The 26,692-nt window shown below is 47.8% G+C and overlaps 1 long non-coding RNA gene and 1 pseudogene across 4 annotated transcripts; both read right to left on the minus strand.

Moving 5' to 3' along the window:
- Positions 1-5,767: 5,767 nt before the first annotated feature.
- Positions 5,768-5,867, minus strand: LOC123631210 (annotated as a pseudogene).
- A 4,945-nt stretch (positions 5,868-10,812) lies between these two features.
- On the minus strand, positions 10,813-25,174 carry LOC123626990. Of its 4 annotated transcripts, none has more exons than XR_006731098.1 (5): positions 24,737-25,174; positions 23,559-23,742; positions 19,641-19,816; positions 14,794-14,939; positions 10,813-11,287 (listed from the first exon to the last, which is right to left on the minus strand). It is a non-coding gene; the product is annotated as an uncharacterized LOC123626990 (long non-coding RNA). The 4 variants fall into 4 exon arrangements; XR_006731097.1 differs by lacking the exon at positions 10,813-11,287 and adding an exon at positions 13,274-13,566; XR_006731096.1 differs by lacking the exon at positions 10,813-11,287 and having other exon boundaries at positions 14,653-14,939.
- Positions 25,175-26,692: the final 1,518 nt, after the last annotated feature.

Here is a 26,692-nt window from a genome sequence, read left to right on the forward strand (position 1 = left end):
CCTTACAGCAGAATATGGTGGAACAAGTGGTTCAGCGACTGCCTTCACCTCTCACAGGGGGCCTAACGCACAGCGGGCCTGGAGCCCATTTGTTGAGGGCTGGACTCTGCCACACGCCGCTCCGTCTGGGCTCAGTGGGCCTGCATTCTAAGAAAGTCAGCTCGGGCCTTGGCATGCAGGTGGGAATCTTCGTCAAACAGAGAAAGTCACTATGATTGTGCCTTTGAAGTGCTGGTGCCAGTTTTCTGGCTGAGGTATCTTGTGGGCAGGATGAGAAACTAAAGGAGGAGGAGGCAGGAGGGGAAGAGGAGGAGGAAGGCTGAGGCCCAGAGGGATGAATCAGGTGGCATGGCAGAGAGATGGAAAAGGGGCAGAGGAACAGGGGAAGGACCCTGTCCATCATTGTAACATCATCATTGTAAACAGGACTGACATCAGTGGGGAGCAGAAGGGAGACTGATTCAGGGAAGCCTTGGACTTCCCACCATCTCCCTCCCCGCCATGTGCACCCACCCAAATCTCAACTCTGTTAAACCCACCTCTGCCTGCTCCACATTTGTACCCACACAGCAGCTCCTGGCTAAGACACACATAACCCTCCTGACAAGGTGTGTGTTGAGTTCCTGACAGCAAACCTCAAGCAGGATGTCCACACTGCCTGGTGATCCTACATGGTGTCCTGGTCAATTTGGCCTCAGCCTTTAACATGGCCATTTCATACCTGATCCTCTGTCCTTATTCTCAGATGCTGGCCTTGCTTCTGGTTTCACTAAGAAAACAGAATCAGTCAAAGAAGTAGTTTCCCACGCTGCTATCCCTTATCTAATTTCAGTGTATATCAGGAGAGCCTAGGCTCAGCTCTTGTACCTCATCTCTTCTCTGTTGACCCCGCTAGATACAGTTGTCCATTCCCATAGCTTTGATGTCATCAACAGGGTAGGGATGCCCACACTCATACCTCTAGTCTACATGATTGGCACATGTAGCTGCCTACACGACAGTTCCATTTGAGGCATCTAAAGTATAATGTTTCCCAAAGAAAACTCTTGATTCATATCCCACAAACCTGGTCCTCCCCTTGAGACTCCCCATAAATGACATCTACATCTCTCAGTTGCTCAGGCCAAGTTCATAATTCATCCTTCACACCTCTCTTTCCCTCACACCACACATCCAATCCATTAGTGCATTCTGTTGCTTCTACCCTCAAAATGTATCCAGAATCCACCAGCAGCTCTCACTTGAACTGTTGTGATAGCTTCTCTGCACTTCCCAGTCACTCATTGCTTCATAATCCTCCCCGCTGGTGACATCGTCTGCTCTCAGGTCCATCTTCTGCAGACTGTTGCACAGAGAGGAGGTGGAGGGCAGAGACTAGGGGATGTACACTGAGCCCAGACTGCCTATTGATGTACACATTATTAAAACTTCTATTTGCTTTTCTATTGTTAATCTGTCTTTTGTTACAGGAGTCCATTCTAATTAGAACTTATGAAAGGTAGAGAGAAAATTATTGTTCCTTCCCTACAGGAAGTTAAGCACACACACACACGCACACACACACACTGAATTGAATGAAAATGAATGTACAAACTCTCAAAATTTGTGGGATGCAAATACAGCAGTGCTAAAAGGAAAATTTAAAGTACTAAATGTTTACATTAGAAAAGAGCAAAAGTCTCAGATCAATTATCTAGTTTCCCATCTCAAGAACCTAGAAAAAGAAGAGCAAAATAAGCCCAAAGCAAGGAGAAGGAAGGAAATAATAAGGATAATAACAGGGCCAGGCGCAGTGGCTCACGCCTGTAATCCTAGCACTCTGGGAGGCTGAGGCGGGTGGATTGTTTGAGCTCAGGAGTTCGAGACCAGCCTGAGCAAGAGCGAGACCCCATCTCTACTAAAAATAGAAAAGAAATTATATGGACAGCTAAAAACATATATATATATGTATATATATTTATATAGAAAAAATTAGCCGGGCATGGTGGTACATGCCTGTAGTCCCAGCTACTCGGGAGGCTGAGGCAGGAGGATTGCTGGAGCCCAGGAGTTTGAGGTTGCTGTGAGCTAGGCTGATGCCACGGCACTCTAGCCCGGGCAACAGAGTGAGACTCTGTCTCAAAAAAAAAAAATATATATATATATATAATAACAGAAGTAGATGACATGGAAAATAGAAAAACAATAGATAAAATCAAGGGGAAATGTTGGTTCTTTGAAAAGATGAATGAAGTTGGCAACCCTCTACTTAGGCTAACCAAGGAAAAAAAAGACACAAATTACCAAAATCATAAATGAAACAAGGAATATCATTGCGGACCCTGAAGACATCAAAAGGGTAATAAATTAATACTACAAACAATTCTAAACACATAAATTTGATAACTTAGATGAAATAGACTAATTCTTCAGAAAACACACACTACCATAACTCACCTGATATGAAATAGCCCTATAATTATTAAGCAAATTAAATTCAGAATTTTAAAACTTCCAATTAAGAAATCTCCAAACCCTGTTGGTTTTACTGGAGAATTCTACCAAATGTTTAAAGAAGAATTAACACCAATTCTAAATATTCTCTTCCAGAATATAGGAGGGAACATTTCCCAATTCATTTTATGAAGTTTGTATAACTTTGATACTCTAAACTTTATAAGGATAAGCAAAGAAACTAGAATAGTGAAAACAATTTATAAAAAGAATACAATAAGAAAAATAACTGTTTGATTTGAAGACTTGTTATAGAGCTACAGAAATCAAAATTGTGTGGTATTACTGGAGGAACAGGCATATAGATCAATAGAACAGACTAGATGACTAAGAAATAGAGTACCATAAATATGCCCAATGAATTTCTTACAAAGATGTAAAGGAAATTTAAAGGTGGAAAGATAACTTTTCAACAAATGGTGCTGGAGCCATTGGACATCCATAGCAAAAAAAATGAACCCACCTAAACCTTACACTTTATGCAAAATTAACTCAATTATCATAGACCTAAATGAAAAACTCAAAATTATAAAACTTAGAAAAAAAAACTTCATATATAAGGTTTAAGCAAGGAGTTTTTAGACTTGATACCAAAAGCACAATTTAAAAAAATGAAAATTGATAAATTAGACTTTATTAAAATAAAAAATTTTTGCTCTGTGAAAAATACTGATAAGAGGATGAAAAAAACACGCTACCAAATGAGAGAAAAGATTTGCAAACCACATAGCCAACAAAGGGCTAGTATCTAGAATATATAAAGGACTTTCAAAACTCAACAGTAAAAACACAAGGAATCCAATTACAAAGTAGGCAAAAAGACATGAAGACATGCTTCACCAAAGGGAATACATAGATAGCAAATAAGCACAAGGAAATATGGTCAACATTACTTGTCATTAGGGAAATGCAAACTAAAATCACAATGAAATACTGCTACATGCCTATTAAAATGGCTAAAATTTAAAAATACTGGTAAGAATGCAGAGAAACTGGATCATTTATACACTGCTGATAGATATGTAAAATGACATAGCCACTCTGAAAAATGGGTTGGTAGTTTCTTTAAAAAAATTAAACATGCAACTACCATACAACCCATCAATTGCTCCTCTGGGCATTTATTCCAGAGAAATAAAAACCCAAGTTCACACAAAAACCTGAACATGAAAGTTAATACTAGCTTTATTTGTAACACCCCAAAACTGTAAACAACCTAATTGTCCTTTAATGGGCCCATGTATGGCACATCCATACTGTCCAACGCTACTCAGTAATGAAAAGGAACAAACTATTGAGACACATCACAACTAGGATGAATTTCTAGAGACTTAGAGTGAGTGAATAAAAGCCAATCCCAAAAGGTTACATATTTCACTTATATAACATTCCTGCATGTGGCTATAAAAAGACAACATGAGTAATCCTAATGGTGATTGAATTGTTCTGTATCTTGACTGTATCAGTGTCAATATCCTGGTTGTGAAATTGTACTGTAGTTTTGCAGGATATTTCTATTGGCAAAAACTAGGTAAAGGGATCTGCTTATAGTATTACCTATAACTCAATGTGAATGCATGATTATCTCAAAATAAAATAAAAATAAATACACTGATATCAACTTGGTTTCTGTCTTGTGAAAGGGCCATATCTGCAAAGCGAGCTCCAAACACAGAAGCAGGTGAGAAACCAAAGAACCAGGCAGACAAATCCAGTGTGTCAGTAGAGAATGATTTATTGGGAAACTTACAAACAGAAGCGTGGTCTCGCACAGCCCCAAGACAGGTAGATCTTTGCACCACTACCCCCCAGACCCAGGGCTTATATACCACAGGAGAAGGATACACGTACTCCAGAAGGAATGTGCAGGACAATGTAAATTGAACCTTTAGGGAAAAGCAAGAATCCTATGTGCCTCATAGCCTGTAATTTGCCTAAGGGCAAGATTTATGTTTATGATAACATCAAGGTTGTTTTGGCTTACAGGGGAACGAAGAGTAAATAAAGTAGAAATCTTGTAGGTGCTCCTGGGACTGGGCAGATTACCACCCAATATGGAGTGACTTTAGCCTCCACAGTTCCTGTATACCAGAAACAACCAGTTATATCATTGTTTTATTTTATTTGTTTTATTTGAATATTACATATCAGGAATCTTTTCGTATAGGTATTATTCTGTTCTATTTATTCTGACATATCCTTTGCCCATTTTTCTATTTTGTTATCTTTTTCTTATTAATGTGTAGGAACTGTTTATATATTATGAACATCTCTGCACTGTATATGTTGTTTATATGGCTCTAAAATGACAGCTGATTTTCAAATTCTATTCATCAAAATGTCACAAATCTTAGCAAGTGTGCTCTGATCTGGTCATCCTAGACACAGCTGTGTGAAGCCCTCACTGACATGAGCCCCAGAGTGATGCACTGACCACCTCACCTTTGATCTCTTCACTTGAATCATATAGAAGGTAAGTAACTGAGCCCAGATATGAACTTCAATCTATCTGATACCAACCCTATGATTTTTTTTTTTACTGTACTACATTATTTTCAGTACTACTTATGCTAACTGTATATCTATGATTTGCATAGGGTCCACATTGTTCTTAAAAATAATACTGATCATAGCTAATTTATTGACCACTCCAGATAAGTGCACTACATACATTATCACATACATTGTCCCATTTAGTCCTCATCACAATTCTAAGAACAGGTTATTATTGTCCCCATTTTGTTTAATGAGGAAGCAGAATCTTAGATCAATTAAATACTTGTTCGAGTTCAAAGAAGCTAATAAATGGCAGGATCAGCTCAAAATCAGCTACCGAAGACACCAAAGCTCTATGAAAATGTTTGGTTTCAGGGGATATTAGTGGACCTGCTGCAGATCAGAACCCTTACCCTAATCAACCCTTTTATAACCAAGTCATATCCCAATACTCTTACCAAAACACTATGCCCACTCTCTGGTGTGGAACCAGCATTCTCTCCAGCCCCTGATAACTGCCAGGAGGTGGAAAATTCAAAGAAGGGAGAGGAGAACCACAACATCATTCAGATGAACAGAAGAGATCTAAAAATCTCGGAGGTCACAAATGCTAACACGTCTCCAGGTATGAGTCAGAGGGTTCATTGAGAACACCAAAATAGTTTTATTTCCAGATAAATATCACAGCAGAAGTTAAAATGATTATCTGACCTATGAAACACATTAAGATTAGTTCACATGCTTTTTCTGGGGTGGAAAAGTGGTATGTAGGGGATTTTTAAATTGTAATAATTTTTTAAAACAATTTTTTCGCAGTGGCCATGCTAATCTTCTCTGTATCATTCCAATTTTAGTATATGTGCTGCCAAAGCAGGCACTAAATTGTAATAAATTTTATTTTTTTTCTAAAAATGTATGCAAAAAATTAAACAGCACTAAAAATTTATAACAAAATACAGCTGTCCTTTGTCCCCAACTCCCACACTAGTCTTATACTCCAGAAAAGATCCTCAGTAACACTTTTAGCTGTTTTTTTTCCCTTTAAAATTTACCCTCAAAATTTCTACATAGTATCCTTATCTCATAATTTCCCAGTTCAGAACTTTCATTTTCTATTGACTTCCTGTTGAGATGGTTGAGAATTTAGTTCTCTTGTCCTTCCTGCTTCTTCAATCTCTCAACATAATTACAACACAAAAGGTATTGCTGTTTCCTTTCTTTTTTTTTTTTTGTTTTTTTTTCTGAGACAGAGTTTCGCTTTGTTGCCCAGGCTAGAATGAGTGCCGTGGTGTTAGCCTAGCTCACAGCAGCCTCAAACTCCTGGGCTTAAGCGATCCTCCTGCCTCAGCCTCCCGAGTAGCTGGGACTACAGGCATGCGCCACCATGCCTGGCTAATTTTTTCTATATATATTTTTAGTTGGCCAGATAATTTCTTTCTATTTTTAGTAGAGACAGGGGTCTCGCTCTTGCTCAGGCTGGTCTTGAACTCCTGACCTCGGGCAATCCACCAGCCTTGGCCTCCCAGAGTGCTAGGATTACAGGCGTGAGCCACCACGCCCGGCCTGCTGTTTCCTTTCTTATTTTTGTTTTTCCTTTATTTTCTTTTCAATTATTTGCTAAGTCTTCTTTGTGCCTATAATTAATTTTTTTCCAAATGTTCCTGTAGATCTGCCTAATTAGTGACTTTAGTAATTTCTCTAAATGCCTAATTTTTTTTGGTCCCTTCTCCCCTCCTCCCCTAGGCCATACCACTCCCTACCCCCAGCCCTCATTTCTCCTCCCCTACTCTGCTCTTTAAGCAACAGTTACTATCCTTGGATTTCTCTTCTCTATCCTCCTGGAATGGAACTCCTGTTTCTTAGACTCCACATCTCCTGCTTGCTTGGTTTCCTCTCTGTTGTGCTGAAGCACACCTTGCAGTAACTTCCTACAAAAGGACACCTGGGAGGTAGTTTTATTTAGTTGTTGCATGTCTGAAAAATCTTTATCCCGCTCTCACACTTGGTTGATCATTCTCTGGGAAAAGAATTCTAGGATGAATATTATTTCCTTTAGAATTTTAAAGGCATTGCTCCACTGCCTTCAAGCATTAACTTTTGCTGTTGAGAAGTCTGGTGGCATCAGGATTCTTCATCTTTTTAAAGTGACCTATTTCTCTCTGCATCTCTGTGTCTCTCTCTGCCTCTCTCGACTCTATTCCCCTCCTCCAGGATCTTTCCTTTATCTTGCGTGTTCTTAAATTTCCTGATATCATGCCTTGGTGTGACTCTTTTATTCATACTATTTCATTCATTTGGCATTTTCAAGTTGAACGCTCTTGCCTTTGAGTTCTGAGAAATCTTTCTTGTAATTTAGTAGGTTGAAGCATATGAAAGTACTGTTAGTTAAGCTTTTTTGAACCTATAAAAAGAGCAATTTCATATTTTTCACGCCCAACATCTTTGATAATTTTCTTCTTCTGTTTTCTCTTTTTCCTTTCTGGAACTCCTATAGTCAGATGTTGAACCTCCTGGATCAACACTCAGTACTGGCAAAGTCTTAGACCTTGCGGCGGGAGCAAAAACTGTTACAGCTTTTCTGAAAGCAATTTGACAGGGACTATCAAAAATCTTAGAAACACGTATATATACTTGGATTCATTAATTTTACATCTAACAATCTCAAGAAATGTTGAAACATTTAAAAATATATGTTATAATGTATTTCTACAACATTATTTACAATAGAAAAAAATTAGAGTCCACTCAAATTCCAAATTCCAGAATAAGGAAGCAATTAAATAAATTTAGACACTTCTGTATGAGGAGGTCAAATGTATTAAAATGGCATTTATGAGAAAATTTTCAATGACGTAAAAATATTCATAATGTAAAGTTAGATTTAAAAATACTCTTAGGAATTAGAAGTCTAGATACAGTATGTTGTCAACTTTTATTTAAAAAATATGCAGAGATTGGCCGGATGCGGTGGCTCATGCCTGTAACCCTAGCACTCTGGGAGGCTGAGGTCAGAGGATTGCTTGAGGTCAGGAGTTTGAGACCAGCCTGAGCAAGAGCAAGACCCCATCTCTACTAAAAATAGAAAAAAATTAGCCGGGTGTGGTAGTGCGTGCCTGTAGTCCCAGCTACTCAGGAGGCTGAAGCAGGAATATTGCTTGAGCCCAGGAGTTTGAGGTTGCTGTGAGCTAGGCTGATGCCATAGCACTCTAACCCAGGCCACAGACTGAGTCTCTGTCTCAAAAAAAAAAAAAAAAAAAAAAAAAAGCAGAGATAATATACTGGATGGTGTAAAGGCAAATACAAAAATAAAAATAAGAGGCTTAATTTTCCGTGGTAAAAACAAAGGAAGAGACTTCTCTCCCCTTTCCCTTTTGTTTCAGAATTTCTTCCTCTGTCTTTCTCCCCTGGTGTCATTGCCGCTGCCCCACCTCAGCTGCTGCCCACTCCTCCCAGGGCTGGGGTCGTGGCCAGGCAGGGCAGCGGAGGGAAGGAGAAGAACTTTTTTTTAGCTGGCTTTATTTAAATTTTACAGAAACCTGGTTATAGTTAAGTACATAATTATAAGTTCAGTAACAATTTCTACAAAAATCCACATACAATAGCAGAATTCCTTAAAAGCAACTAATCTCCTTCTGTTTTACATAAAACATACATTGATACCAACTGCCACGTTTGCCAAAATCAGTGTCTACAAGGAGAGAGAGTCCAATAGAATCAATAAGAAAACTAATTGTGAGCAACATTTAAAATAAGAGGTTTTCTTATTAACATAAAAGAAGAAATAATACCTTTCATAAAACGAGCCCTTCAGCACTGGGGTGATTTGTACTCTTGTGCTGCACAATATTGCATCACTGTTGAGACTTGGTCCTGACCTGTCACAGGAAGTAAGGAACTTTCTGGTTAAGTCAGGCAGTTGAGAAGTTATAAAGTTCCAGGCCATAACGGTATACTAATAGTGCAACCTGGTAGAAGAGGTTCAAAAAATCCTCAGGCTTGGGGGAGAGCGCCCAAATCTTCATAATGATGGACGTAAATCTTTATAATGACTAAATAAGCCTCTCACCAGTCTCACAACTCAGGGATGATTCCTCAAGGACCTGGGAGCCACCTTCTTGAAATGCAGACATCAAAGGAGAGAGCACCTGTCTCTCAGTCCCCGTGAGAAGGTAAAAGCCTAACTTTGGTGGCCAATGGGGCACTTTGTTCCAATTTGCAAAAAGGTTTGTTTCATCTCCAGGTAAAACCAACACAGAGGGTCTCTCCAATTTTCATAATAAAATTAGGACAACTCTGTGTGACAAAAGATGCTGTCAAGCCCTCTTACTTGAGGACTACTTATTGTTTACCCTGAGAACATGTATGTAATGGGTGGCATCTCCTTTCTGTCTCTGCAATCATCGTGTGTGACATGTTTAATGCTGCACACACAGTATCTTATCTAATTTTACAGTAACTTTGCAGGCACTGATGCGCCCATTTCACAGAGAAGAAAACTGAAGCCCAGAGTGAAGAAGAAGCCAGAGCAGCACACAGGTGGGAGTTGGATCAAGAGTGACCCCAGCTCTGTCTGATCTCAAAGCCTGGGTGAGGATAGGGGGTGGGGGACAGAGCAGGGTGAAGGGGGTATAAGAGGAGCAGAGCCTGTGGGAAACCGCAGTTTGCTGAGTGTGCACCAAGGGTCTGGAAGGGAGGGCAGTGAGGCTGGGACGTTGTCTGGGAGGGGGCTCCCTGGGCCAAAAAGGGTCATGGAAACAAGGATGGGTTTATGGGACCTGGAGACTGGCTGGATAGGGAACGGGGTGAGGATGGCACCATCCTCCCTTTAGGACACCCTTCCTGAGCTGCATGGGGCACCTCTGCTCAGCTCCTGTGCCCAAGACATTGTCACACGTTGGCCTCTAGCAGCAAGTGAACCTGGGAATGTAGTACACATTCTGGCTGCTTTTTGCCCAGCCCAAAGTCAGGGCCTGGGTCCTTAGGAAAAAGGGGGAGTGGATGCCGGGGATGACTGGAAGCAGAGGCTCCTGCCAGCTGACTGACCCTGGGCAGGTTGAGTTCCCTCAGCATCCACAGCCACACCTGTAACTCAGGACACCAGCGGAGCCACCCTCCCAGGGACCATGCCCTGCAGGCGCTCAGGAGAGACCAGCTAGGGGCGCAAGTGGGGGCCTGAGAGCAGGTGAGTGGGGAGGTGAGCCAGGGAGGTGGCACAGGACAACCCGAAGAGCCACCAGCAAGGTGAGCGGGCTGAGATGCAGGTGTCCGGGCTGCAGAGCACTTACGGAGAGGGCAGTGGCCAAGCGGAGGGCTAGTGGCCCTGGGAGAACAGGTTTGGAAGGGCGGGGCGGGAGCCAGTGCTGCAGCAGGGAGTGGCAGCCACAGCAGGCCAGGTAGGAAGGGAGCCGGGAAGAGAGGGGGATTTCCTTTGGGGGGAAGAGTCAGACATGTTTGGGGGATGCCAAGGAAGAAGCTGGCAGGAAGGAGAGGTGCCTGAGGGAGAGAGGACCAAGGTGGCACCAGGTGACATATAGGTGGGGCTGCCTTGTGCTCCTACAGGGAAGGCACCTGCTCCTGCCTGGGCTGGTCTCTGTGAGGTGGGAGGGGTGGCCTGGCTGCTGGAGAAAGAGGGGAAGTCCCAGGGAGTCTCCAGGGCGGCAGAAGAGATCTGCTCCCCAAACCCGGGCACGGCAGGAGCCCCGTCACCAAGGCTTTGGCCGCTCCCAGGCAGGATGCATGAAATCCCAGCAGTGATCACACCCCCTCTTAAGAAATTATACAGAGCTTTATTAAATAAACCAAGTAGAAATTCTCCTATTTATATCCAGGTTGTCAGCTGAGCTCAGGTAACATGCAAGGCACAATTCTTCTTTTTCCAGCTTCAGAAAATCAATTGCATGGCCGGCCCCAGAGGCCCGAGGTGGATTCGCATGTGATCCTCAGAGTCCGACGGCGCTTTCCACAGACAGTGTCCGCGCGTGGACAGCCCTGGGGCCTGAGTCTCCGCATCTCCCTGAGGGGGGCGCAGCGCCTCAGCCTAGAGCAGAGGGGGCTGCGTTCCGAGAGTCTCGGGTCTGGAGCGAGGAGCTGGGGGGGTTCTCTGAGTGGTCTTCTCCTTCCCCAGCCCTCAGGGAGCCCCTTCGGGGTGGGCAGGCCCTGGACTGCCAGCGCCCTCTTCGCTGGCCCACGCTGGGCTCTGGGGCCGGCTGGGAAGCTGCCCGGGGGCCTGGCCTGCTGGGCTGGCCCTGGAGAGGCTGTCGCTGGCGCGGGCAGGCAGTGGCTCAGGTCTGCGGAGGTGCTGGAGCGGCGCACAGAAAGGAGGAACAAATAACACTGGGTCTCTGTGCGAGGCAGAATATAGCGGCTTCTCAAAACAAACACACGGAAAAGAAGATCCTGCCACCATCTCGAGGATGTTCTCCTAAGGAGGATTCTGCATGTCCCGGGGCTGATGGAGAGGACAGGACAGGGAGAGAGAGAGGGACCCCCACTCGGAACATCCCCGTGGGGACGAAGCCAAGTCCACCAGATGTTTCAACAGCTTATGCCACAACGAAACACAGAGGACTGAAGTCTATTCACAGTGGCCCAGGGAGGGGGGAGAGCAGCCCTGTGTAAGCTCACGCGGTTTCCCAGCATCTCGCCTGCCACAGGGCTCGGCTGTCAAGGCCCCAGGGCGCTGGTTCCTGAGGCTTCCCCTGCAGTGGAGGGGCAGGCACAGGACGCTCATGTCCATTTGCTCCCCAAATTTCCTAGCGGCCTCCAGGCTAGAGGAAAATTAAGCTTTCACAGGGGGAAAAAAAAACACCAAAAAAACTCCCCCAAAATAATTAGACAATCCTTTCCCCGAGACCATTATAGTAATATCATCTACAGACAACTAAAGAGAGCTCCTAACTGCTCAAAGTCTTGAGAAGGGAGGGATTTTAGTGATGATAGAAAGTAAAAACACAACAGTACGTTGTCCAGAAATCCTAGACAACCATGCAAAAAGGAATGAGCCAGAAAGACTTAGATTTGCAAGACTTGGAAGGAAAAAAAACCATACAAACTTAAAATGACTCCATTTAAGAATACGCTAATGAGCACAACCTCAACTGTAGCTCTATCAAAACAGAGGGGCAGCGATGTTGGCCTGGGGACAGGGGCTCAGGTCTGGAGGGGCCCATTCCTGCATGAACATGAATGTAGCAGGGGTGTCCCTGTCCCGGAGGAAAAAGGAAAAGGGTGAGAGTATTTCATTTTATGAAAAATTTCTTTTTTTTTAATTTCAGCATATAATGGGGGTACAAATGTTTAGGCTACATATATTGCCCTTGCCCCTCTCTCCCCCCTGAGTCAGAGCTTCAAGCGTGTCCATTCCCCAGACAGTGCGTATCGCACTCATTATGTATGTATACACCCGTCCCCTCCTCCCCCCTCCCATCTGCCTGAAGCCCAATGAATGTTATTCCTGTATGTGCACTTAGGTGTTGATTGGTTAAAACCAATTTGATGGTGAGTACACGTGGTGCTTATTTTTCCATTCTTGGGATACTTCACTTAGTAGAAGGGGTTCCAGCTCTATCCAGGATAACACAAGAGGTGCTATGTCACCATTGTTTCTTATAGCTGAGTAGTACTCCATGGTATACATATACCACATTTTATTAATCCACTCATGTATTGATTGGCACTTGGGTTGTTTCCACATCTTTGCGATTGTGAATTGTGCTGCTATAAACATTCGAGTGCAGATGTCTTTTTTATAGAATGTCTTTTGTTCTTTTGGGTAGATGCTCAGTAATGGGATTGCTGGATCAAATGGTAGGTCTACTTGTATCTGTTTAAGGTATCTCCATATTGCTTTCCACAGAGGTTGTACTAGTTTGCAGTCCCACCAGCAGTGTATGAGTGTTCCTGTTTCTCTGCATCCTCGCCAACATTTATTGTTTTGGGACTTTTTGATAAAGGCCGTTCTCACTGGAGATGAGTGATGTCTCATTGTGGTTTTGATTTGCATTTCCCTGATGATAAGAGATGTTGAGCCATTTTTCATATGTTTGTTGGCCATTATTCTGTCTTCTTTCGAAGTTTCTGTTCATGACCTTTGCCCACTTTGATAGGTTTGTTTGATTTTTTCTTGCTGATTTTCCTGAGTTCTAAATAGATTCTAGTTATTAGCCCTTTATTGGATGTGTAGCATTTTATTAAAAATTTCTAATTGGCCGCCTTAATTTTAAAGAGACGTGGCCCAGAACGCACACGCCATGTCCCCTCCTTTCCTCCTGGCCCTTCCCGCTGTCCCTGACTCATGCCTGATGGGAGGCACCTGGATTGCCACTCTCCTCCAAGTTCTCCAGAACCTTCAAGGCACCAAAGACTTTGACCTTGGAGCTGGTGTAGTGGTTGCTCAAAACGATTTCAGTCGGGTTGGTGTAGAGACCTGGGCTAAAGGGCACCCCAGCCCTGATATGTTCTGCGGAGAAGTGGCTGGTGGGAGAGAGGCAGTGACCACCAGCGCTATCTTCTTAATGCTTAGGTGCTTCAGCTGCATGTCTGTCAGCCTATGCATGGTGACCGAGGAGAGGTACTGGCCTACGGAGACAAGGGTGTCCCACTTTGTCACCTCTCCCACCCACACACTGGTGTTATTATTCCCTTTATATCTGGGGAACTCCTATGCATCCTCCAGAGCCCAGGTGAAAAGTCATCTCCTCCAGGGCCCCCCAGCCCAGCTAGGACACACTCTCTGTGACCAGCAGCCCCCCTCAGTGTCTCAGAATCCTCTAGTCATAAGATTCTCCTTTGAGTGGCACTTCCGTGAGAGGAAGTATGTCAGGGCCAGCTCTGCATCTCAGGACCCAGCCAGCCTAGCCCAGAATGAGGGAGAATAAATGGCAGATACCACAACCCAACACTGGGCTGCAGGTTGAGCCAGGGCTGACTCCAGAATGTCCTACGAACCCAGGTGCAGTAGGAGGTTCCAGGAAGGCAAGGACTATCACTATTTTGGTTCCTGTCCTGGCCTCCTTGGCCTGCAGTTGGATGAGCACTGTTGAGCAGGGCCTGGGGAGCCCCGCACACCTGGAAGCTGGGTGCCAGGGTGGAGTCCCTTCCATGGCCACACCAGCGCATCGGCGTCCTGGCTGGCCCTCGGTTTCTCTTGGTCCAGAGGGATAACATTTCACTCTTCCTGGGGCAGCATTAGGGACTAAATAGGGCAGTGGGACCACCAACTGAGGACCCACTTTGTGCCAGGCCCTGAGCGTAGGCCCAGCACTGAGTGTGCCCACAGGACACGTTTCCTGGACTCCGACAGCAGCCCATGGTGCGGCCTCAGCTCCACCGCACTGGTCTCCCGGCCATGCAGCAGTTATGCCCCTACCCACAGTACAGGCCTTGACTATTTACTAAGGACACTTTGGCTACCTCTCACTTGCTTCGTGTAGGCAGGGCAAGGCGAAATCATACCCATTTCACAGAGAGGAGGCTTAGAGGGGAACAGCCTCCACACCCACAGGCAGAAAGGCAGGAACAGCAGAGGAAGACTGCGATCCGGGGTTTTCTACTCTGAACTCTGTGTCCTTTCTGATATGTGTACGTGGTGCTAAGAACAGCCATGACCCAGCCAACCTCTCCTGGCGGCCACTTGGAGCCACAGAGGCCAGGGCCCTGATGTCAATCCCTGGGCTGGGCTCTTGACAACCTCTGCTACACTGAACAGATGGCCGTTGTGAGCTGAAGGCGCAGCAGACCTGAGATGTCCACAAGGCAAAGAGTCTCTGTAAGTCCACTGTCACGTTCAAGTCCTGGCAAACTTACCCAGAGCAGCATCAGAGCCTGGCTCAGCGGTGAAAACATCACGTGCTGGGAAATCGGAGAGGGCCTGCTGGAACTGCCACTGGCAGCTGAGAAGGGACTCTGGGTGCAAGGTCTTCATGACTTCCATCTGGGCCGGGAGCACTCACCTAGAGAGGGCGGATGGAGTGAGAGGGTGTGGCCAGGCCTGCAGGCCACCATGCCCAGGCCCAGGAGACCCAAAACCTCAGAATGAGAGCAGGCCCCATGAGGCTGCCTGGGCTGAGAACGTCACCTGTGTCCACGTGCCTTCCATGCAGGGCCCCAGGGCTGCCCAGAGCTTGGAGATGGAGCCATAGTTGATAAAAGCCAAGAATAAATTACACAGAGGAGGGGGTCATTCTGAATCAGGAGCAGTTTCTGATCAAAATTTCAGTGTTTGTTCTAGAGCACGCATCCAGGGGCACAGCAGACAGGCCAGGCCCACTAATGCGTGTCTCCTGTCCCTGTCAGCAGGGGCTGAAGGCACATTGACTCTGCACAGTAGGTGGGCACCAGTTCTCCACTAATACAGTGAGTGTCACTTCAGCAGCAGCAGAGTGCTGTCCCCTTGCTCTGAGGCAGGAAAGGGAGGTTCCCATGAAACAATAAAGCTGCGCAGTTCATCAGAACGAGAATAGTGGTATTGAATTCCACCAAGTAAGTGGTTTTTAAAAAACAGCCTGTATTGACTTATTTATTTCTGGCAGCTGCTGTCCAGGGCTGTCACAGGCTGGGGATGGGGTTGAAAGTGCTATGCACGACTTGGGAGAGGAATTATAAAAGTCAAAATCAGCAACTAGTCCTGCTAAGTCATTAGTTTCTGGGATTAATGATGATAAATTGTGGCTTTCTTTCCTCTGATGCCTGAGGGCTGAAATCCCATTTCCAGTTCAGAAACAGGCAATTTCAGGAGCTGGGCTCTTTTATGATGATTCCTTTCCCTGGCTGGGCTTGTGGAGGACTCAGATTCCTAAAAGTCTGAAAGGCGTGGAGGAGGTGGGTAAATGCTCTCTGGATTTGGTGTGAGTTTGAACTGGAAAAGCTGATAAAATCCCCTAAGAAGGGCCCAACAAGGCTGGGAGCACTGGCTGAACCTGTAGTCCCAGCACTTTGGGAGGCCAGGGTGGGAGGATCACTCGAGGCCAAGAGTTCACAATCAGAAGGGCACAAGAAGCCAGCTCCCTGCTCCCTGGAGCCACACAGAGTCCCTTAAAGACCAACAGAGCTTCTGTCTCCCACAGGGACAATCACTTTGGAGCCTGCGGCCTCCTGCTGGTCTGGACAGGGTGGATGTAACGGGTCATGATCCTCTGAGGGATGCCGACCGCCATCTGGGAAGGGAGCCGAGGCAGCTTGATTGAGCATCCACTGTGTGCTGGGACAGTGTTACCCATTTCACAGGTGACAACACTGAGGCTCAAAGCCTACATGCCTTGCTGGAACGTGGCAGAGCTGGGCTCGAGCCGAGGCTGGTCAGACTTCGCTGCCCGGTGTTCTCACACTGAACAAGCTGCTTCTCCCAACAGCAGATCAAGGAGCTGAACTCTTCCATCGAGCTGGGTGGGCTGCAGATTTTGTGGATTTTGGCTTCTGCGATAGCCATAATCTCTTCTTTGTTCATGAATTTGGTTAATTAATCTCTCAGCAAAGAGAGAAGGATCCATGTTCCTTTATTGTCATTTGATCAGAACGAGTCCACATGACCAAAACGTGAACTCACGCAGCCCAGGCAGTGAAGGCCCCAGAATCCAGACTGCCCAGGTTTCCCCCAGCAGGTCCCCGGCCACCCCCGAGCCTCCCCAGGCTGCAGGCCTGCCTGTGCTCCCTTCTGCGGGATCCCCCAGCCTCCTCTGCAGAGCCCAGAGCTGTACGCCCTTCAGGCCCAAGGCCACCTCCTCCAGCTGGAAGGCCACCACCCACTCAGCAGGCACCAGCACTCCCTGCCTCCCACAGCTCTGGTTTCTACCAGGATGTGATGTGAACTCCTGGAGAGCAGGGACGGGGTCTCACTCCTCCTGGAGCCCCAGCAGCTCCCAGGGCTGAGGCCGGTGCAGAGCCTTAGGTGACTGGGCTTCCATCATCTCCGAACCCACCCAGGGCTCTTGCTGCCAAAGCACCGCCTCCTGCCATGGGCTACCACCATCTGTCCCCAGGTCTGACCGGAGGCTGCACCCCACTGCCTTGCCCAGGCCTCCCCTGCCCTGGCTCTCGTGTCCCAGGGTCTCCTTTCTCCTCCTGCCAGCTGCAGTCTTCTCCCAGCTCCCTCCTCCCCACGGTCACCCTCTCCTGCCCTGCACAAGCCTGGGTGCACCCCCCGTCCCAGGCCTTCCCATCTCTGGGCTGGAGGCTCCTCCCCGTCTCCCACCCTGCCTCAAGCATGCCAAGGGGGCCTGCCAGCCTCACCTCTAACTCCCTGGGCCCAGACTCCTCACCTTCTTCTCCCCATGCCAGCCCCCATCTCTGTTATCCGCCCCCCCCAGCAAAGGTCCATCATCAACCTGGTCACCCAAGCCCTCCCTCCCCTCAAGCCCCACTTCCAGATGGTCACCCGCCCCATCCAGGAGTCCTAGCGCAGGCCCACTCTCAGTCTGGCGGCTGGCTCCCCTGCAGCTACTCCCTTTCTCTCCAGCTCCACCTGGTCCTGGGTAACCTTTCCAAACACACCCCTCATCTAGATCACATTTTGCTTAAAAATAGAATCCAGGAAGGAAGTCTAGCTTAGTCAGTTTCAACCTCTTTACCCTGGAATAGCAACAGTAGCAGATAATATCTATTGAGCATTTTGCTACGTGTGAAGTACCATTCTAAGTGCTTCACACATTAACTCATTTAATCTTTACTCTATTATCTCCATTTTACAGGCAAGGAAACAGAGGCAGAGAAAGGTTCAGTAATTTTCCCGAGGTCACACAGCCTCCCAGTGGCAGAGCTGGGATTTGACCCAGGCAGCCTGGCTCTAGAGTCCACACTCTTAACCTGCACTGGACTGCCCAGAATCCACTGCATTTCGTGATCTGATCATGAAGCCAGACCCCACTTTCCCCCCACACCCTCTGCTCTAGCCCTCCAGGCTCTGCCTTTTAACCCCACACACCTTAGCCCATGCCATCCTGTCCCTGACCACTCTCACAGGCTCTTTCCGGGACAGCACAGCTTTATTGTCACAGTCACAGGGAGCACCTTCTGCAAATAGCTGGCCCAACCCGCAGAGCCACAGCACTAAATGTGCCAACTGTTAGGTTCCACTGCCGGATTCTAGCAGTGACGGGCACTGAGCCCCTCCCCAGGGCCCCTGCAGTTGCAAGTGCCGATCACGCCACAGGTCTCCCTGGGTCAGGATCTCCCCACCTCCCAGGCTGACCAGAACAGTGGCCACTTGGTGGGGACATCCCCCACCAATAAGCCCCCAGACAGCCCTGGGGAGATGGCCTGCAGGCCTGGCAGTGGGACGAAGTCGAGAGGCCCAGGTGTGCCGTGTCCCACACTCGGAGCAGCGTCGGGCACGCGCCGACTGCGCGGGCAGCCCAGGTGCTGTTGGTGGGGCCCTTCCCGATGTGCACAGCCGTCTCCAGGCACAGGGAAGGAGGAGGGCTCTCAGTCTCCAGAAAGAACCCCCAACTCCAGAGAGGGACACGCAGTCTAGGGCCTCTGCTGAGCGAAGATTTCTGCCGGCTGAGGTCCCAGATGTGGCTCCGACTCGAGTTTACCGAGTGGCTGCCCCAGAGGACAGACCCCCCGGGCAGGCAGAGCAAGCCGGACCCCCTCGGTCGTCTGTCCTGACGGAGCCCACGGCGCTCGGCCAGGACCTGCCGGCATCATCGTCCCCACACTCCGGCACGGAGAGCCGGGGCCCGGGGGGCAACGTGGGCCACAGAAGCTTCTTGACCCTCTTCCCAGCAGAGAACCGGACACGCTAGGAGGGCGCAGGTCCCGCCGAGCTGTGTAACCGGGACAAGGAACGCGGCCTCCGCCCATTCCCCCCACGGTGCGCATGCCCGGCGCGCGGATGAGTGACGTCACAGGGGTGAAGCCCCTGGCGCGGCGCCCGGAGCGCGCACGTGCTCAGTCAGCGTTGGCTTCGGCCGCTTCGGTGCGGGAGCTCGGCCCGGGTGGGGGAGGCTGGGGTCTCTCCCTGCTTCCCTCACCTCCACGCCCTTCTGACCTGAGCCCCGACTGGGTTTCTCGGAGGCACTCCTGCCACAAGAGGGCAAAGGGACTGCTACGGTGGGCTGAGGGCCCCACGCTGACAGGGCCACTACTGCCAGTGCGAGCTCGGCAGATGCCAAAGGGCCTCACGACCACCCCGTCAGTTGAAGGCCCCGGGGACTAGGCCACATTCCCTACATGACAGGTGTGGAAACAGGCTTGGGAGTTGACCTGCCTTGCCCAAGCTCACAGCCCCACGAAGGGCAGAGCTGGGGCTAGCGGCAGGCCTGACTCCAAACCTGGGTTCTTCCCATAAGGCAATGCCCTAAACCTGTCCCTGGAACACGTCTGTCCCAGGGCCTGTGGAAAGCCCCGGTTGGAAGGGTCACCAACACCTGGACACAACCTTCTGGCCCTCGAGGGCACTCTGTGGAGCCCCAGCCCTCGCCCTACTCCTTCCTCCTGGGACCAATGCTGATGTGTCTTCTCTGAGCTGGGCTGCAGCCCCCTAGGGCAGTGGTGCTCCCCCTCTGTGGCCCTGCATGGCGTGGTCTCGTGTGGCAGGCCATCTTCCTTGGGTGGCACCAGCTTCTCTGTGCCACCTCCAGTCGCCTCTATCAATCAGATCTGGGTACCGCCCAGGTAGGCCTTTGCAGGAGAAATGTGCATCGCCCACACCCAACCTGTTAGTGGCAAAGTTGAGGACCGAAGTGTGAGACTGGAAGATGTCTCCAGAGCTGTTATGGAAGTGGACAGTGAAAGTTACAGTCATTGCCAAAGGCAGGGTCTCCACAGCCTCCTTGTTCTGGGTGTGCAGGACGGGGCTCGTGGAAACCCACAGGGCAGTCACAGGAGACACCTGGGGGACAAGGAGCAGGTGTTATGATGACTCAGCACTGAGGACTGGCTCCCAGGAAACCCACGTCCCAAGGAGGAGATCCCTGTCCCTGTAAGGTCCCCATCTCAGGAGCAGCTGGGGGCTGGACTGACCTAGGGCTCACGAGAAGAGGAAAGGCTCGTTCCCCAGAGTGGCCCAACGTAATGACAAGTTTCCCACCTCCCAACACAGTGGGCTGGCCTCACTGCAGGAAAACCCAGGAGAGATTTTGACCCAGGAGAGTCAAAATCCACCACCAAGAGATTGTTATTCAAATCACAAAAAAGGGCCTCTGGGCTGCAAATGTCCAGTTTCTACAGAGGACCTGCCTTTCAGGGCATTTAAAGAAGAATCGTTGCCCTCTTGGACTGCAAAGGCGGCATTAACAGGGCTGGCATGTGCACGCAGTGACCAGGGGATGGAGGAAAATGTGGTTTCTGGAGCCCAAAGGACCCAGGCTCCATATACAGCAGCCTTGGTTCTCTGATTCCAGGTAAAAAACTATGCTGGCCAAAAAGGTATCGCCTCAAAAGTACAAATTTCTTTAACAAAGTTAACTGGTCCAGTGTCTGGTATACAGCAAGCACTCCATGCATATGTGTTGAAATAGCATGGCTCATCAGTCACTTTCAGTCACTCAAAACTAGGGTGGGGGGAGGTCCCTGCCGGGCGCAGACCTTGAAACAAAAAGACATTAATGAATGAAATAGGCTTGTGCCCAGGCAAAGTCTAAAAATTTGAGCGGGCGTGCACTTTCTGTCATCTAGGGCTCAGAAAGTGGGGCCAGTGAGACATGGAGAGAAGATTCCACTCAGCATAAAACCCAGGACTTGACTAAGGGACACGCACAGGAAGGTCCCCTCCCTCAGGAGCACAGAATATAGAGGGGAGTGCCATGACGTGATGAAAGGACGCAAGCTGGAGCCAGGCAGACTCTGGCTCTCAACACCTGTGCGACCTGGAGCAGGTCAGTCCCACTCTGAGCCTCAGTTTCTTTGTCTGTAAAACGGGCCACCTCACTCTCAAAGCTGCACTGGATGTCACGCACTGGATGTCATGATTTGTGTGAGGCAAACGTGATAACCACTGCACTACGGAAACTCCTTGGATGTCATGATTTGTACAGCAGGTCCCGAGCACATCATTCGATGCTCTTCAGAACTGACCATGTTCCAGGCACTGAGCTGGCCCAGAGCAGGGGCCCACAATTGTGGTGATAATGTCAGATACAGCGGGTAGAGCACCAGCACACGGGTCAGGCCTGGCATGGCACTGCTAAGGGAAAGAGGGTTCTGGTGGTTGGTGATCCAGGTGAGGGAGACGGGCAACTGCAGGAGAAGCGAGGCCCCTGTGTCCACCGCCTCCCAGGAGGAGGAATGGCCCCAGGAAGCTTTTCTGCCTCCTACGTGTAGTGGAATGTGTGACCAAGTCTTCCCTAACCAGAGAAGGGCACAGCACAGATTTGGGAAGGTTTGGTGAAATACCAAACGATCAAACCAGAGACAGGGCTGTCCTCCCCAGCCTGTCCCTCCGCTGCAGTGGGCTGCACCTCCCCGTGGGTAAGGGACCCATTTCTGGAGGGACCCTCTGGAGCTCTAGGCCCCCTGTGGACTTCCCTAGTGCACAGCTCACACTGCCCCACAGTGCGAAGCACAGAAGCCTGGATCCCTTATGAATATAAAGCAGCCAAACCACCCCTGTGTGCGATCTCATGTGTGACAGAGAAATAAACTTCTTTATTGGTTAAGCCCCTGTCCTTTTAGGTTTTGTTCCCTGTAAGTTAACTTAACTGCTATCAATGCAGAAGGAAGAATAAAAGAAATGAGACCCACACTTATCTTTCCCTATAATTTGTCCAGTTCAGGAAGCCACCCTGCTAAGGGGGTACATGTCTACTTTTCTTCACCCTTGTATCCCAGCTCACAACGGTGAGCTCAAGCGTTGGCCTCCGCTGCTCCAGCCGAGCAGCCAGCAAGGGCCCTGAAGAACCCCCTCCCCAGGCTCCTGGTGAAATGCTCCATCTTTTGGAAGGTGTGGCAGGGTGTCTCCAAGAATGCCTGCTGTCCTCTTTGGGATTTCTGTCACCTCCACTCTACTCTCAGAACACTCACACCTGCTCCAGTGCTGTGCTGAGGGAGGGGATCACGACCTCCTCATTTTAAACTGTCACCCCCATCACCTTTCATGCTTTACTTTGTCCATGGCAAGCAGAGACAACACACATTGCTTATTTGCATGGTTTACAGCCTCTTTCTGTCTCTCTCTCTCTGTCTCTCTCCCTCTCTCTGCTTGAATGTCAGGTCGTGGGGACAAAGGTGTCTGTATTTTCTGCTCTGGAATATCTCCAGGCCTAGAGCAGGGACTGGCACAGGAAGGTGTTCACAGATAAGTGCTGCAGAACTGGATGGGTGAGCAGGAGGGGCAGGGCTGGGCCTCTGGTCACCAGCAGACACCTGCAGGGGTTGCTGTGTTTGCTCTGGAGGTCAGGAGGCCTTGGTGTCAGCCCTGGCTGGGTGACCCTGGGCACATTTCCTCACTCATTCATTCTAAACAAAACCCCCTTGGTTGGTATCTTCTCTGTGCCAGGCACTATGCCCAGGCCTAGAGGGGCAGACTTGGAAGATCCTAAGGGCACTGAGCTTGCTTCTAATGGGAGAGAGGGAGAAAAAACACTACAGACCACAGGGACCAGCACTATCTGCGAGGTTGGCTCTGAGTGGCAGGGAAATGCAAGGGCTGCCTGGCCCAGGCTGGGAGGATGGGGCTCCTCCAGGAGCAGGAACTCCCCACCAGCTCACCCTCTCTGGGCCTCTTGTGGACGAGGCAGGGTTCAAACCCAGTAAGTAACCAGTGCAGTCGCCAGCCTACTGTGTGGCAGTCGCCAGCCTACTGTGCGGCAGGCCTTGGGCGAAGCCTTCACAGCCACCCTCAGAGGAAGGCCCACTTCTCTTTATTCATGTTTTACTAAGTAACCCTTACTGAGCACTCACTCCTTCCTAGGCTGCTTTCTAACCCATTCCATTTATTAGCTCAGCTCATCCTCAGCACAACCCTACAGGGTAGGTGCTGGCTAGCCCCATTTTACAGGCAGGGAATGTAAGGCCAGACAAATTAAATGAGCAGAGTACAGGGGTACTGTGTGTAAGAGCTGGACTCAGCCTCGGGAGGCTGGAGTGGAAGCTGAAGCCATGTGCTCCGCATGCACACGCCTCGACTGCCTCCCTCCTCCGCTGGAAGAGGGATTCACAAATGTCAGGCAAGTGGCAGAATCCACCCCAGACCCAGGTCTTAGGAGGCCCCAGAATCTAACACAACAAAGGCCGCTGTCCCAATTCTGGGTAAGTGTGGGGACCCTGAAGGGTAACTCTGGAGTGGGCCAGAATTGCCCCTCTGTTCTGACCCCAGTTGGAAACATTTCAAAGCCTTTAGAGCCCACACTCCTGCCTTCGTAAGGAGAGTCTGGAAGGTCAGTGCCTTGCCAAGCCTGCCGAGCACTGTCTCGTGTAATCACATGGATGTCAGCAACTTCTGTCCCCTGTGGGGGAGGCTCTGCTCCTTCTACATCAATTCCTGCTTTCGGCCAGAAAATCACAGGGAGAGGGTTATGCCAAAAGCTATTCTGAACAATTGGGGTTTTTATTCAAATTTGTCAGAGCAAATGAATAATTTGCACCAGGGAAGGAGTGGGCAGGGTGGGCGATGAAGGGCAGGGCCCCTGACTCACCTTAAGGGGCAGGTGGGCAGAGATGGTGATCCTGGCACTCACGTGGTCGTGGCCGTGTTTGTAGCTCACCGGGAGTATGGTGGATCCCTGGGCCTCGGCTCTCACTCTGATGCTGCTGCAGTGTTTGGAGCTGCATGGCAGCCTCCTTGCACGAAGAGGACCACATGGTCATGTAAACTTGGCTCTGGTGGGAAAGGCACAACAGACTCAGGGCCCCTCTTTCATCTTGGGCTTGATCTGCAATCTGATGTTTTTAACTTAAAAATGTTTAAGTATAATTCACATGAATATACAATTTACAATAAGTTTTCCCACATATTGAACACACCCTGTATGCAGTACCCAGATCAAGAAACAAATTATCAGCACCCCCAATGTCTCCTGGAGACCCATCTGATGTCTAGCCCCTCCCCCAAGGAAACAACTATCCTGACTTGTACCAGCACAGCTCAATTTTGCTTGATGGTGTAGTTTCTATAAAGGGAATCACTGAGCATAAACTCTTCTGTATCTGGCTTCTTCAGCTCAATATTTTTCAAGATTCCTCATTTGTTGCAAATTGTACATCCTTTATCCACATTTCTGTATGTTAATACTATGCCATTGTGTGAATACAGAGCAATAGATTTACCCATGCTACTGTATACACTTTGGTTCCTTCCAGTTTGGGGCTGTGATCCACAGGGCTGCTAAGAACATATGTGCATCTTTCTTTTTGGGGACACACTTAGACATTTTTGTTGGGTGTATCCCTAAGAGGTAGACTCCTAGGCAATGGGGTGTGCATTGTTACTGCCAAATGTCTTTCTCAAAGTGGTTCCATCAATTGAAACTACTACTAACAGTTGCCCTACAGCCCTGCCTTTATTTTCCATCAATGTTTTAATTAAATTTCTAAAACTTTATTTATTTTGATTCTGATAAAATACACATAACAAAAAAACCTCCCAGCTTTGAACTTTTACATGCACAGTTCAGTGGCGTGAAGTACACTCACACTGTTGTGCAAGCATCACCGCCATTTATCTACACAACTCATCTCATAAACTGAAACTCTGTACCCCGTAAGCATTAAGTCCCTAATTCCCATGCCCCCTGGCAACCACCCTTCTACTTCCTGTCTCTGTGAATTTGACTACTCTAGGTACTTCATATAAGTGGAATTTGATCGTATTTACCTTTTGTGGCTGGCTTATTCACTCAGCACAATGTCTTCCAGGTTCATTCATGTGGTAGCATGCGGCACAATCTCCTTCATTTTTTAGGCTGAATAACAGTCCACTATATGGGTAGACCACATTTGGTGTATCCATTCATCACTGGTGAACACTTAGGTTCCTTCCAACTTTCGGCCATTGTGAATAACACTGCTATGAATGTGGGTGAATAAACACCTCTTTGAGATTGTGCTTTCAATCCTTTGGGTATATACCCAGGTGTGGGATTGCTGGATCACATGGTAATTCTGTTTAAGTTTTTGAGGAAGCACGATACTATTTTCAACAGTGGAGACATCATTTTACCTTCCTTCCACCAGTGCACTAGAGTTCCAATTTCTTCACATCTTCACCCACACTTACTGTTTTCTGTTGTTGTTTGGATAGTAGCCATCCTAAGGGCTGGAAAGTGGTTTTTCATCATGGTTTTGATTTGCCTTACTCTGATGATTAGTGATGCTGAGCATCTTTTCATAACATGAGCATGTTGGCCATTTGTATATCACTTTTGGAGAGATATCCTATGCAAGTCCTTTGCCCACTGTTTAATTGGGTTATTTATTTTATTGTTGTCAACATGTAGGAGTTCTGTATATATTCTAGTTGTGAACCCCTTATCAGGTATATGATTTGCAGGTATTTTCTCCCATTCCATAGGTTACCTTTGACTATGTTGTGTTCTTTGATACACAGAACTTTTAGATTTTTTTTTTTTTTTTTTTTTTTTTTGAGACGGAGTCTTGGTCTGTTGCCCCGGCTAGAGTGCCATGGCATCAGCCCAGCTCACAGCAACCTCCAACTCCTGGGCTCAAGTGATCCTCTTGCCTCAGCCTCCCAAGTAGCTGGGACTACAGGCACACACCACCATGCCTGGCTAATTTTTTCTACTTTTTGTAGAGACGGGGTCTCACTTTTGCTCAGGCTGGTCTCAAACTCCTGACCTCAAGCTATCCTCCTGCCTCAGCCTCCCAGAATGCTAGGATTACAGGTGTAAGCCACTGTGCCCAGCCAGAACTTAGATTTTGATGTAGTCCAGTTGACCTACTTTTAATTTGTAGACTGTGCTTTTCGTGTTATATCCAAAAAAATCAATGCCAAATCCATTGTCCTGAAGCTTTCCTCCTATGTTTTCTTCTAGGAATTTTATATTTTTAGCCCTTAGTGTTTATATCTTCAACTCGCTGTGAGTTAATTTTTGTGTATGGTGTTATGTCAGGGTCCAACTTCATTCTCTTGGATGTGGATGTCGAGTTGCCCCAGCACCATTTGCTGAAGAAACTGTCCTTTCCTCACTGGACAGTCTTGGCACCCTTGTCAAAAAGCATTTAACCATCCATGACAGGTTTATTTCTGGGCTCAGTCTTCTATTCCATCACTCTGTAAGTCTGTCCATGCCAGTGCCACCCTGTTTTGATGACTGGAGCTTGTAATGAATTTTGAAAACAGGAAGTGTAAAACCTCCAAGTTTGTTCTTTTCCAAGATTGTTTTGTTTATTTGGGTTCCCTTGAGAGCCCATATGCCTGATACTTTGCTAACTTTGCTTTAATTCTTACAGTTCTTGTGTGGAATCTAAAGTGTTTTCTACATATGAGATCAAGACATTTGCAAACAGATAACTTTACATCTTCCTTTTCAATTTCAGTGCCTTTTATTTCTTTCTCTTGCCTAATTGCTCTTTCAGTTATTGGTGTCACCAGATTACATATGTATGCACTGTGTGTCCAAAAACATGAACTAATAGGCTTTTTTGATACATTAGTCTCTTAAATCATGTACAAAATGAAAGTAGTACTAGCTTTTATAATTTTTTATGTATTTACCTTTACCAGAAGTCTTTATTTCTTCATAACTATTTGAGTTCCTGTCTAGTGTCCTTTCTTTTCAAGTGGAAGGACTCCCTTCATTGCAGGCAGGGC

Source organism: Lemur catta, chromosome 1 (assembly GCF_020740605.2).
Source record: "Lemur catta isolate mLemCat1 chromosome 1, mLemCat1.pri, whole genome shotgun sequence".
In the NCBI taxonomy this organism is placed as follows: Eukaryota; Metazoa; Chordata; class Mammalia; order Primates; family Lemuridae; genus Lemur; species Lemur catta.